This window comes from Rissa tridactyla, chromosome 10, assembly GCF_028500815.1.
Source record: "Rissa tridactyla isolate bRisTri1 chromosome 10, bRisTri1.patW.cur.20221130, whole genome shotgun sequence".
In the NCBI taxonomy this organism is placed as follows: domain Eukaryota; kingdom Metazoa; phylum Chordata; class Aves; order Charadriiformes; family Laridae; genus Rissa; species Rissa tridactyla.
In genome coordinates, this window is record NC_071475.1 from 11,457,678 (window position 1) to 11,470,000 (window position 12,323).

Below are 12,323 nucleotides of genomic sequence, written 5' to 3' on the forward strand. Positions count from 1 at the left end.
AGGCAGGATTTTACCTCTTGAAAACAAAGTGTGCTCCAGAACGCGACCAGCAAGGCATTACACAAAGCACGAGCAAAGCTGCTTCTTACCTGCAAGCACAGGTACAAAAGCAACGCAGAAGCAGCCTGGCACTCCCGGCGCTGCCCGTTATCAGTAACAAGGACCACAAGAGCTTTCCCAGGAGACCACTGCCCAACTCACAGGTGGTCCCTTTTAGTCCTGGTATCTTTGGAGCAAGTGCCCCGCAGGGAAAAACGCCTTGGGCTCCACACCCCACCATCACTTCTGAATTTTTCCAGGAACATGCTTTGACGGTCTCCGGCTGATGCTGGAACACCCATCTCCTCCAGCTGACAGCTTGTCTCTAGGTCAGTGAGGCGGCCAGCAGCACCGTCCCGCCATCCATGAGTTCAGTAAAAGAAAAAGAATTCACTAGTGGAAATTAAAAGCCTTGTGTAAGGTAAGGCTTTGATCTACCATGGGGGAAGGCGTACAGATGTTCAGCTGCTCATTTACTAAATTACACCATGTCACAATTAACTGTGAATCAGCCAGCTTCACATGAGCAGCTCGAGGGCTGCCACCACGCTAAGTACAGAAATAATGCTGGGGAGTCCAAACTAGCCAGGTGGACCAGATGACTTCTCTCTGCCTGTGTTTGTGGTTAGCACGACTATTAGAAAGAGCCATCCCAACATATGGCATGATTTAACTAAATCAGATCATGCTGAACTCACCAGCCTTTCTCAACTTACAAACCCCTCAGCTCTCGTCATTGCAGATGGGTGAATACCCGTCATGCTTTTAGAGTTTTCAGTAGCCGTCATTTATCCTGCTGACAGGGTGTATTTTAGGTATAATTATGTACTAACTAACTATAGATCAACTGTCAGTACATTAGGGTACTTTTTGGATAAAACTTCGTGCTTACCCCTTTGAAGGCCACTCGCCTACACAGTACTGGTGGTTGCCGAATTGTGCAGGAGTATGAGAAAGGAGAAGGGGATTCAAAGAGCAATTAAGGATGATCTTTAAGAATCAACCAAAATAGTAAGGCATGGAGTGAGTTAGGCTCTGCTGTCCTGAAAAGCGATGCTGAGTCACGTCTGACAGCGGTGTTTGGAGGAGGAGAGGCAAACCTGGAGCAAGGCAAGGGAGGAACATGCACGGTATGTGTGGAAAGAGGAAACAAAGAGACAGCAATGAGGTGAAATCCTTTGATATTTCCTCAGCTTAAAGAGGTAATTCAATGCATTAAAATGGATCCTTGAAATTTCAAAGGATGAAACTCGCACAACAAAGATTGTCGAGAGTGCTATTTTCTAGGATTAGAACAAAAACGTATTGGGATTTGCTATATGATCTTACATCGCTGAGCAAGACTGTATACTTGCTGTTATGCAAGCACCATCTTCCAATAGCGAATTTTCATAATTATAACAGAAAGGCGTAAATTTTCTAATGCATGGCAGTTCAAAAAGTAATCAAGAGAATGAGCCTGAGGGCTATTTTAATGTATGCAAAGCTAGTGACCCACAGTAAATGGGAGGTAGGCTTCAATGAATGCAAAGTAATGCACACATACTAAAGACCTGGTCTGATGAGGGACGGCTAAAATTAACACCCAATTAATTTCCGAATTGACAAACAAATGAAACCCATAAATCTACTTTCTCATTAATTTTCTTGTGGTATAATTTAAAGCAGTAATATGAGGGCAAAAACTGAGCATTATCCATCATAAATATCAAAAAAGATAGCACTGTAACACCATAAATTATGCATATTACCTGTTGTTAAAAATGATTAATGTATTATCAACTTTATCGTGCACTGTATATGTCTAGACGTATCTAAAATCTGAAATTTCATTTAGTGCTTAGGAAATCGAGGGTCCAAAGGAAATGGGATTACCCACAGCGCATCCTCGGCTTTGCCTCCTGACACAGGCACAGCCCTGGTGCTCTCCTCTCGGTTGGACTCGTCCCAAGCCTGGGGTTGGCAGAGGTTGAGCACATTGCAAAGGTGATGTGCCGAGCCTCCCCGGGGAAAGGAAACAAATCATGCTGCTCTCGGAGCATCCCCATGAGACAAACCACATCTCCCGCACCCGGCTCACATGGGGCTGCTCCCCTTCCCTGCCCTCCCGATGAGCGGGGAGAGCTACTTGGTGATGCTGATCTGTGGGGAGGGAGGTAAAAAGGAACAAGGAGGAGGAAAACATGAAGCCATAACTCAATTCAGTGAGTGAAAAGCCAGTGCTTTCCAAATGTGCTTGAGCACATCACCTTGGCCAACAGGAGAAGAATGTGGGTTGCCTTACGTACTCCCTGGGGGTCACTCCATTGAGAAGCTGAACTTCCACCAACCTGAACATCTAGCAGAGTTTAAGTCCACTTGCCACCCTCAAGTCTCCTAAGTAGCTAGCTTCACCTACTCCTACTCCTTGTCTAGATGCAAGCTGCCACAACTTTTTATTTATTTAGCTGTATACAATGACACAACCTCTTTCACTGTTTGTGTGCGTGCCTTGTACTGTCTGGGTTACCTCTTTCCAGCAGCAGCGTGTACCATTAGGGCCACGGGAACCTGAAATCATTTGGAGGCAGCTCAGCGAAAGGCTGACTGATACTCTGCAGGAGCTGAAATTTAAGACGGCTGTGGTGAAGAGAAGGGAAGGAGAGTCAGAAGCTTAATCCCACTTGTGCCACACTGACTTATTGTGAAATCATGGTCAAACAACTTAAACTTCGTAGAGAATCAGTCATTGCAGTTACCCCTAAGGAAATCTCTTCTGCTGAGGGTTTTGCTGACCACAAACAGTAAGAACAGAGAACAAGCAAATCCAAGGAAAATTAATTGAAACAGACATTAAAAGGTTACCATTTGCTCTGCTCAAAAGAGCTAGAGCTGGTCCCCAGGAAAAGCTAATGCACCAAAACATACCAAGCTGTGAAGGTAACAAGCCTCACTCCTTTCCTTGAAGTAAGACCCAAAGCATTAGGCAAAGATGATGGACAACTCAACTTTTCCCTGAATGAGCTTTTTGCATCCTCCCTTCATTTTAAACATCCATACAGAAGTTACTCCCAGTCTCACCTTGGATAAACAAACCCCTTTTACAAAGCCAGCTCTATCTCAATCTACGACTCTCAGCTTGACAGCTATTAAAATCCATATTCAGCATGAAGCTCATGCCATAGCTGCATAAAAGCTCTAGAGCTGGGCCACTTCCAAGCGACTGGCAAATATGATGTAATCATTTACATACCATCATCGGCAGAGTGAGGTTCCTTCCTCTCTCTTGGGGAAAACTGTCTTTCAGCCGTGAGCTTGACAGAAATCATCTTTACCATCACTGGGATCATCGTTTATTTGGAAGGAAAGGAACGGTGGGCAGCAGCAAAATCCCAAACCAAACAAGAAACCATACTTCATTGTACCCTATGACTCTGCAACTGCTACTGTGTGGACATGAGCCCCATCAGCACTAGAGGAAAAACCCCTCCAGAAGGAAGGACACTTAACCGCAGCACCGTGAGGCAGAGAGCGGCTGCAGAGCTGCCTCGGTGCCGGTCTCGCGGCTGGTGTCTCTCGGGAGGTACCCACCTGCACAGCCCAGCCCAGGCACAGCAGCGTGCGGGGCTCCCCGCGGTTTCGGGTAAAACAGGAACAGAAACTGCCAAGGTATTTCTCACAGCCCAGGACTTATTTGTTTGTATGCACACTGCTCTGAGCTTCAACATAAACTCTCACAGTCTGCCTCACAGAAAAACAGAAGACTATTCAACCAAGCAAAAAGACAAAGTTGCATTTAGTAAACAGTCAGTTTACACTAGACAGCAGCAGCACCACTACAATCAGATGATATCAAACCTTGCAAGACCAAGTGCTGGCTGTAGATGAATTAGACTCCCACCCTCCACGCTTATCTCCATTAAAGTGTTTCTGAAGTCTCTACCAGCCTCCAGAAGTCAAAAACCACCTCAAAGCCAGGTGCAACTTTGCAATACTTCTGCACAATACAATTTTCACTTCACTATTTTCACTTAGTTTAATGCAGCGAAGGTTTGATTCATCGCAGTAACATGAGTCAATTAATGACCAGGTTGCGCACTTACACACTTCAGGTACCTCCTGCTTCCCCTCCAGCCCCGACATCGCTCTAGTAGCCAAACTGAATAATGTGTTTGGACCACTGGTGCGAGCTAGCGAATACAATATATCACATTTTTGTGCATATTTTGTTGCTTGCTTTTCCAAGGGATGAAAAGGACAATTATTTAATTTTACCCTTCAAAAGCTTCTTATAAATGTATATTCAAGGTATTTTAACAGCTTAATTCACATATAAAGAAACAGACACCACCTTCATGCAAAAAGAGTTGACATTTCTTTCTCAAGGTCATTCTAAGAGGGTTTACCCCCTTTGTGTGCAAAGCCCTAACAATTTACTGTTAGTGCTAACAGGTCCTGCCTGGCATTTGAAATCCAAGCCCTATTCAGAAACAATAACAAACAATAATTCTGAAAAACAAAGATGGTGTGAGTGAATTTTTCTTGCTCATTTGCAAAACAACCCAAAAGCAACAACTGCCAGGATGGCGCTCTCTAATTAGGACTCCCAGAAACCAAAGAGCAAACCAGCCAGCATACAAAAATTAGCAGATGTAAACGCAGTTTTCCAGTTATAAAAAGAAGAAAAGCAGCTCTGTCATCTCACTCACAGGAGGAGGATCAACAGAGCGCGTTTTTAAATTTGGTATTTTCTGTCCATTCAAACGGCTCTGCTTCTAAAACAGATTTTCCTCAGATCTCCTCAGAAATAAAAGCGAAAGCTTTGCCTTTTCAAACTCCATCGAGGGCACATGCATCAATTAAAATCCAACATGAGAAAAGAGGGAAACCAAAAAGCTCCCGACCAAACGCTGACACAGAATGCAAGGCTGTACTTTTGGTGTGATTACCTGGTTCATAGCCCTATATCTTTGTCCTAGACCTTCTAACTCCTTGTTTGCTCCATGCAGGATTTTCTAGCCATCAGCCGTCTACCGCTGTGCTAGTCGTCTTGCAGGAGTGCTCTCTCCCTTCTGAAAAAAGCAAACAACTGGATAGATATCATTACACTAAGGAAATCTCTTGGAAAAACCAAACAACTTGCTAATCTTTCTAGCCCCTTCACCCAAGTTAAAGATAAGCAAAGCAAACCAAAGTGAGTTTCAGCCACATTCCAGGGACAAGCTCCCCTTTTTCTCCTTTATCAAAATCCCAGCATTTAAAGGTTTTTTTCCAGACCTTGCAGGATAAACTGCTGCTCACACCCGCAAACAAAGCAATATTTGTTTAATAACTGATTGCTGCCATGGGTACAGTAAACAAGGGGCCCAGCATTTGTGTTTATGAACAAACACATCATCTTGCAAGAGCAATTTAACATTAACCAGGTGGAATAATCAACAGATTTCATAGGTGACACTCGGGGCAGGACTAATGTAAACAGAGCAGGGAGGAGAAAGGGGCCACTCTTAGGGAATCAAGGTTGAGGCAAATGCATTACAGAGTAAACAGCTGGGAAGAACTCAAGACAAACAAATAGTCATTCTTCTGACATTTCGAGAAGCAGAAAGGTTGTACGTTACATACATCAGCTGCTGACCACCATGAAATCAAACCAGTTGGGGACCAGGCCTTCTTGTTTACACAGTGCCATGTTTGCTTATAAACAACAATTTGCTGTTACCAACCTCGCATTACTCATTGCATAAACGAGCAGATCAAGTGAAATCCTGTTAACTCTTCTGTGGATTGAGGGTTTTTTTCCTCCCCTTCAACAACAACAAACAAAAAGCCTTTGCAGTCTTGCTGTGCAACCTCAAGACAACAGGCAGCAGGGGAAAATACGTAGCTGTGCATCTGTTCTGATAAAGGGTAAAGAAAGGAGTTGAAAACACTTGAAAGTGTTTTACAAAACAAGATTTACCGGCCAAACCAGTGATGTAAAAGATCTCTATTTACATTTTTTTTTTAAAAATCAGCAACTGCAAAAGGTGGGATGCAAAAATTTTCATTTCTCCCCTAGAACAAACATGCAAAATGATGGCTTTCTACACAACTTAATCTGCCCAGCATGACCATGTACATGTGTGATTTTACATGCACACATCCATGCCCATGCCAGCCCCCTGCCCCGTAGCACTCTCTACGCAGCAACACGCGAGGCCAAAGCAGCGAGGCTTGGTTCAGCCCTCTTCCTCCTCCTTTCTCTCTACCATGCTCAGCCCTCGTGCTTCTGCCTCCCCATCACCATTCTCTCATCTCTGCAGATCTCCCCAGCTACTTTTCGTTAACCCAAGCAGGGCCAGAAGCCCCTCTAAGGTGGTCTTCTCACAACTGAAACCTCTAGACCCCAACTGCTCCCCATGCAATGTCCACTCTTGGCACGAAGGCACTGTGATATTAGCCTTCATGGTGCTCAAGACGCCAAAGTTCCCCGTGTTTGCCTCCTTCCAGAAAACCTTTCCTTTCCCATCTCTTATTCCCATAACGCTCAAGAAGTTACCCATCAAAACGCTCCTCCAGGGAGATTTCTGCAACTTTTCTCTCCTGAGCATGGATTTCGGGAAAGATCTGAAGTCCAGGGAGACAAGATGAATGGTCCTATCGGTGGGGTTAATCCAGGGCTCTGGGTTACATTCCTGCCCTGACACAATCCTTGCGTGTGACCTCCGGAAATCTCTTCATCCCTCTCCTATGTAAAATAAGCCCTTTAAGATGCTGCACTAGTCAGATAGGGATAGAAGATGTAATTGTGGTCTATATCCCCGGTCCTTTTATTCTCCCAAATACACTGTGGCCCCTACCTGGTTCGCCACTACCTTCTGATGAGCACCAGCACCACCACCAAACACTGAGTAAAATCATCCCACTTTTGAATATATGAAGCATCCAAGGGCACAGCTGGCCCTGGCACTGATCTCCCCTCCCTCGCCATTTCACGTGCAAGCAGCATGGTGGCCGGAAGCCTCCCGGCTCATCATTTTTTCACAAGTGTTAGAATAGTTGGTACTTTTCTTCACAGCAAATCCTGGACATCTATGTCTGGCCAAGAACCTCCGTTTTCCTTTTCAGAAAATGTTTAGCCTTTTGATGTAAAAAAAAAAAAAAAAAAAGAAAGTTTCAATCCCATGAAATCAGTACAACCTACTAATAAGACAGGTATTTAAATAAAATCCAAATGCAGTATTGTTCAGGCAACCTTGTATTTTTTAATACATCAGGTTGACAGCATAATAGCAGGCAGGATGAAAGGTGCGACTTGAGGACAGGGTTGGCATCCGCACACCAGGAAAACAGAAGTGCTGCCCCATTTCCTGTGCTTCAGCAGAATATTTCTGATGTCTGGGGCTGCCGGGGACTTAACTCTGAATTAATGATTACACACAATACCCTCCTTTCTCCCCTCCCTGCAGGACAGCGAGGGCCAGCCTCACCGAACAACTGTGGGCAGGCAGGCACGGGTCACGGGGGATTTAGATATTGCACAGTAGCTTCAAAAATTATAGACAACGCAACCTGAAGGCTTCTGAAAACATCAAGCTTCACATAAAAGTCCTGATATTTCCCTACTCAAGACAACTGCTCTCACCTCAGCCACGCTGCCTGTTCCACGCTCCTTTTCCAGCACGTAAAATCACAGTTTATTCGGTACAAAGTAACTACAGTATGATAAAAACTATAAGCATATCATTCAAATGCTTTATTGGTCAAATAGATGGATGCTTTTATTAGTCCAACCTTTTTTGTAATGGAGTGCCACTGATGACCCAGTGTTAGCCTCATTCCCTGCTATTAATCACACTTCTAAGAGCTCATTTTGCTTTAAAATCTTAAGAAATTGCTATAATTTAAAGACATGGTGTCTACATAATGGGAAATGCTTCACAGATTGTATCATTCCATATAACACAGAATTTTTATGGCAACGCTGACCACGATACCAAGGTATTACAAAACTTGAATAAAATATTTTATGAAGAAAATCTAATGTAAACTTCCTTTTGCATTTCTGGTTTGCTACATCCGTAATGTTTTAATCACAGCCTTTTGGGAGTTGCAGTTTTCAACTGTATGGGGCTTACATAGATTAACACTAAAAAAACACTTCCTGAACAAATATAAACAAAACAAAACAGAATTAAATTAAAATTAAATAAAATAAAAAGGACGGACCATGAGAGAAAGACTGTTCAAGCTATGTTTAAACAATTTAACACAAGGGATTTATCCTTTCATCAACTATATTATCTCTTTTCTGCACAGGGAAAACAGATGATGTTTACTGTGAAAAACTTTTATGACAAAGTGGAAGCATTTTAAGAATTTACCTACACCAAGAATTAAATTAATATAATGATGGTCTTAACCCATATTATTAAAATGTACTTTGCAAAATGTTTTGACAATGTTGACTGCTGCAGGAGGGAAAACACATTTAAGACAATTTCAGCCAAATGCAAAAGCAGAAGCCTTCCATTTTTCAAATGTAAAGTAAAAAGCATCTTTAAACATCTTCTTAGGAAAAAAAATGCAGTGCAATTATGTTACATGGTGCACACAAAAGCATGTTCTTTTCCTCAGTTCTCTAAAAAGATATTAGTACCTCCTGGCCTTAGGAATACTATGTGTAAATCACATCATATTCAGAGTGTCTGAATTAATTATAATAGGAGCTGGAGAGAAATGTTAACTTTCCAGGTTGTTGCTAAGGATTAGCCCTTGTTTACAATTCTGTATTTATAGAACAAGAAAAATTTGTCAAATGAAGGGCAAAGAGGAACGCAAGAACACAAATTTAGCTTTGATTTCAAAACAAATCAGATCTTGCAACCGTTCCCTGAAAAGAAAACCAGTTTTTAATGTGAAGATGCAAATGAGTCTCAGAATATAAAAATGTTTTATAATTCTTTGCATTCAACACTACTAGATGTTATTTAAAGAATTTATGTTAGCATTTCTCATCCTCACGCAGCAAGTCCAAGATGCTGCAAACAGCATCTATTTAAAATGGATCGCGTTTCTATGGGGCACTGGGTAGCTGAGGAGGCTGAAGCAGAAGCCAGCAGTGGGTACGGCCCCCAGGCAGCAGATTTGTAGGGGTTCATGGACTACTCCAAAAGGGTTCAAGACAGCATGCTGGGAGGAACAAGCCCCTTGCCCTCAACAGGCTTAATGCTGGCTACGTGGAGGTCTGCATCTCCATCCAGAGGGCAAGTCATGAATCTCAAAACCATCGTAAAAGACAACGTTGGCTCCCCCAAACGTGATATGAACAAACCACCTTTTAAGAAGGGCACTCAGGAGCCCAAGAAAGGTTCCACTGTGCAAAACATGGCGTTCCTGGAGAGCAATGCAAGGATGGGTGGCTCAAGGCTCAAAGCCCATGGGAAGGGTCCCAATGCGCAGAGTGCCCAAGCTTTGCAGGGACTTGCAGGTCTCGGGCACCTTGGCAAAACTGGCCAGGGAAGTTTATACTGCTGTCGTCACTATTCGGAGGATAAAGAAAGCACTTCGGCCTCCAGCACTTTCATTTCTTTTCGCAAACAAAGGCACACCCGCTACAATTAAGTTGCAAAACCATTTTCACTAGGACTCCTTGTTTTCACACACTTAAAACCTTCTAAGACCAGCAGTCCCTCTCGTGCTCCCATCAGTGTGGGCTTGTGTGTGGAAAACTAAGCAGGCACTCTTTAATGGTTTCACTTTACGGAGAAGCAAATGGAAAAATGCTTTTTCCTATTAAAAAAAAGTAACCACCAACTTCTAAGCAGGGTGACTTGCAAAAATGCTGAGCACCCACAACTGAGAGCATCTAACCCCTCTCAAGAATCAGGCCCATAATACAATAAGAAAAATGCACTTAGCTAAGCTTTTGTGGAAACATATACAGTCTCCTTGCCTTGCCCTGTCCAAGGGCTATGGCTATCAGATTACAGCTAGGACAGCACGATGCTGAAGAGAAACCATACACGTGCCTGTGAACATTGGTGCGCAAGCTAACACACGTACACACCCTGAAAGTACCCAATATACCAGTTTAGCACCAGCCAGACCAGAGTAAGTGGTACAGAAGAGGTGCTTTCCTCCCCAGATTTGTCTTGATGTTTTCTTTCCCAGGAACAGCTCCAGTCTGGGTCCAGAGCAAGGATACCACCCCACTACATTTCTGTGCTGGAGATACATACGTACTGCACATGTTGCTCAACAGCCACATGCTCAACAGTGACACATGGATCCCAAGCACCCAAAAATACAGTTGGTCCTCACCACACTGTCCCAATAGAGGGGGAAAAAAAAGCATGAATTTTTTCCACCTCAAAATTTCATCCTGTGCCTGAGAAAACTCCCTAAAAAAGCTCTGTCGAAACCGATTTTCTACTCACCAAAAAAAGCACATATGCCTACTTTTGAGTTAGGATGCAGGAAGCCAAGCTCTTAATCCCTCTTCTGCATTCACCCGTGGCTGAAGAGCAATGCCCATCTCTGAGCAACCAGCAGAGATGGCTGGGAGAGGGAGAGGCAACAGCAGAGAGGAGCAACTGAACACCCAATAAGTCTCTCCAGCTTGCCTCGGACAACAGCAGCCAGCAATCGTGAGCACTCCTGTTGTTGCCCGTATCTTTCCCATGCATGATGCCAAGGCAACAGAGAGCTTCCCAATAAACAGTGCTGTGGCTCCATGACCTCTCCAAAAGAAGCTGTTTGGCCTTGGACTGGAAGGGTCCATCACTGCCAAGCTCGGCAGAGGTTGCTCCGTGCTTCTGGAAGTGTCCTTTCTGGTGCTGAATCCCCAGCAGCATGTGGGGCTGTTTACAACCAGCGATGTGTGTTTAATGTTCAAAATCTGCACAGAAGACAGTATTTGAACATCTCCAGCCACATGCAGGTGCATCGTCACACAGATGTGCTGGCTCCTGAACACTGTAGAGCCAAGGCATGTGGCTTCCTGTTCCAAGGGCTTGTGAAAGAGAAGGATACACTCTATTTATAATCTATTCAAGACAAGACTATTCAATGTCAGGATGTGCCGTAAGAGGGTAATTTGCACCCTAAACTGTATTGTACGATACTGCAGTCACAGACGGTATGATCTCCTCCTTTGGATTAAAACTGTTTGCACAAGTCAAAGCAGAACAAGGAGAGTAACAAAACATACAGTGTATTTTGTTCTACACTGCAGCCACATATTTCAACTGCCTCAGCCGAATTCTTAGAATAAACACAGCTTTAGAAGAAAACAGCTAGAATAAAGAGCTTCTGGAAAGTTCCTACTGATTATGCATGCAAGAATTCTGCTACTGCTTCCTCCCATCATCTGAAAAATAAACCAAACACCAAATTTCCACAACTATCTACAAAAGTGCTATTTTTCTGAAACATGTTACAATACTATCTGAGGTCTGCAAGTTGTAATGAATGCATCTTGTTTTGTGAAATACACAGAGGAGCTCAATTAAATGAACAACTCTAAAGGAAATAGAGCTGATAAAGGAATTAATGCTCTGTGTGCCAGATCATAACATAACATCTAGGATAACAAAACCATATCAAACATGCAACCGCCAAAGACTTAAAAAAATGAAATAAAGAAGTTAAATCCTAAAATATTTTAAGCATGTACAATTAAGATGTGCAAAACTTATTTTATAGGATTGAGAGGGGAGCATGAGCAGCAGCAAAGGGATCTCTTCTAGCTGTTGCTTCAAGACTTATTAAATACACAGAACATTTTACAAACGATCTCTGGTGATCCACTCTGTTCTCATTGCCCAACCTGTATTTTTCCAAAAATCAAGCTAATCCCATTCCCTAGCCATCAAGGCGTGGCTGAAATTATTTCACAAGTCTGAGTTTCCATCTTGGTCTCCTTTTTTTATTTTTCCCTTCCCTGCCGTGTGCCTGTGCCTCTCGGTCTGCCCACATGCTGGAAGAGAGCCGCCAGCCCTGGTGCCTGCTCAGGCTGCCTGCAGACACCACACCGGTGGGAGCACAGATTAGAGCTCAGCCGGAAAGGAGACATTGAGGGTTCTGCAAAACCTCGCACATCGGCTTTTCTCCTTTTGCAGTTGGCGTGTGAACTTGTAACTCGGAAATTGCAAGTTCCCACCAATTTTTTGGCAACTTGAACGTAATTTTTAGGAAAACATAGTATGCGGCTTTTGGCACACGGAACTACGCGCTAAGACTTTTCAGACAAAATACGAAAAGGTGATGGTCTCACAAGCCTTTAGGGGCTTGCTGCATGAAACATGGGTTTGGAAGACAAG

At 43.5% G+C, this 12,323-nt stretch overlaps 1 protein-coding gene across 25 annotated transcripts in view; it reads right to left on the reverse strand.

Moving 5' to 3' along the window:
• Nucleotides 1–12,323, reverse strand: part of FOXP1 (forkhead box P1) — a 395,027-nt gene that overhangs the window by 176,069 nt on the left and 206,635 nt on the right. The window contains exons 1-2 of one of the 25 annotated variants that reach the window (XM_054215946.1): nucleotides 4,968–7,066; nucleotides 2,549–2,658 (exon numbers count right to left, since the gene is read on the reverse strand). The exons of 20 other annotated variants lie outside the window; for them this stretch is intronic. The gene's annotated coding sequence lies outside the window, so the exon portion shown is untranslated. 4 more of the 25 variants (XM_054215943.1, XM_054215933.1, XM_054215944.1 and 1 more) reach the window with 4 other exon arrangements.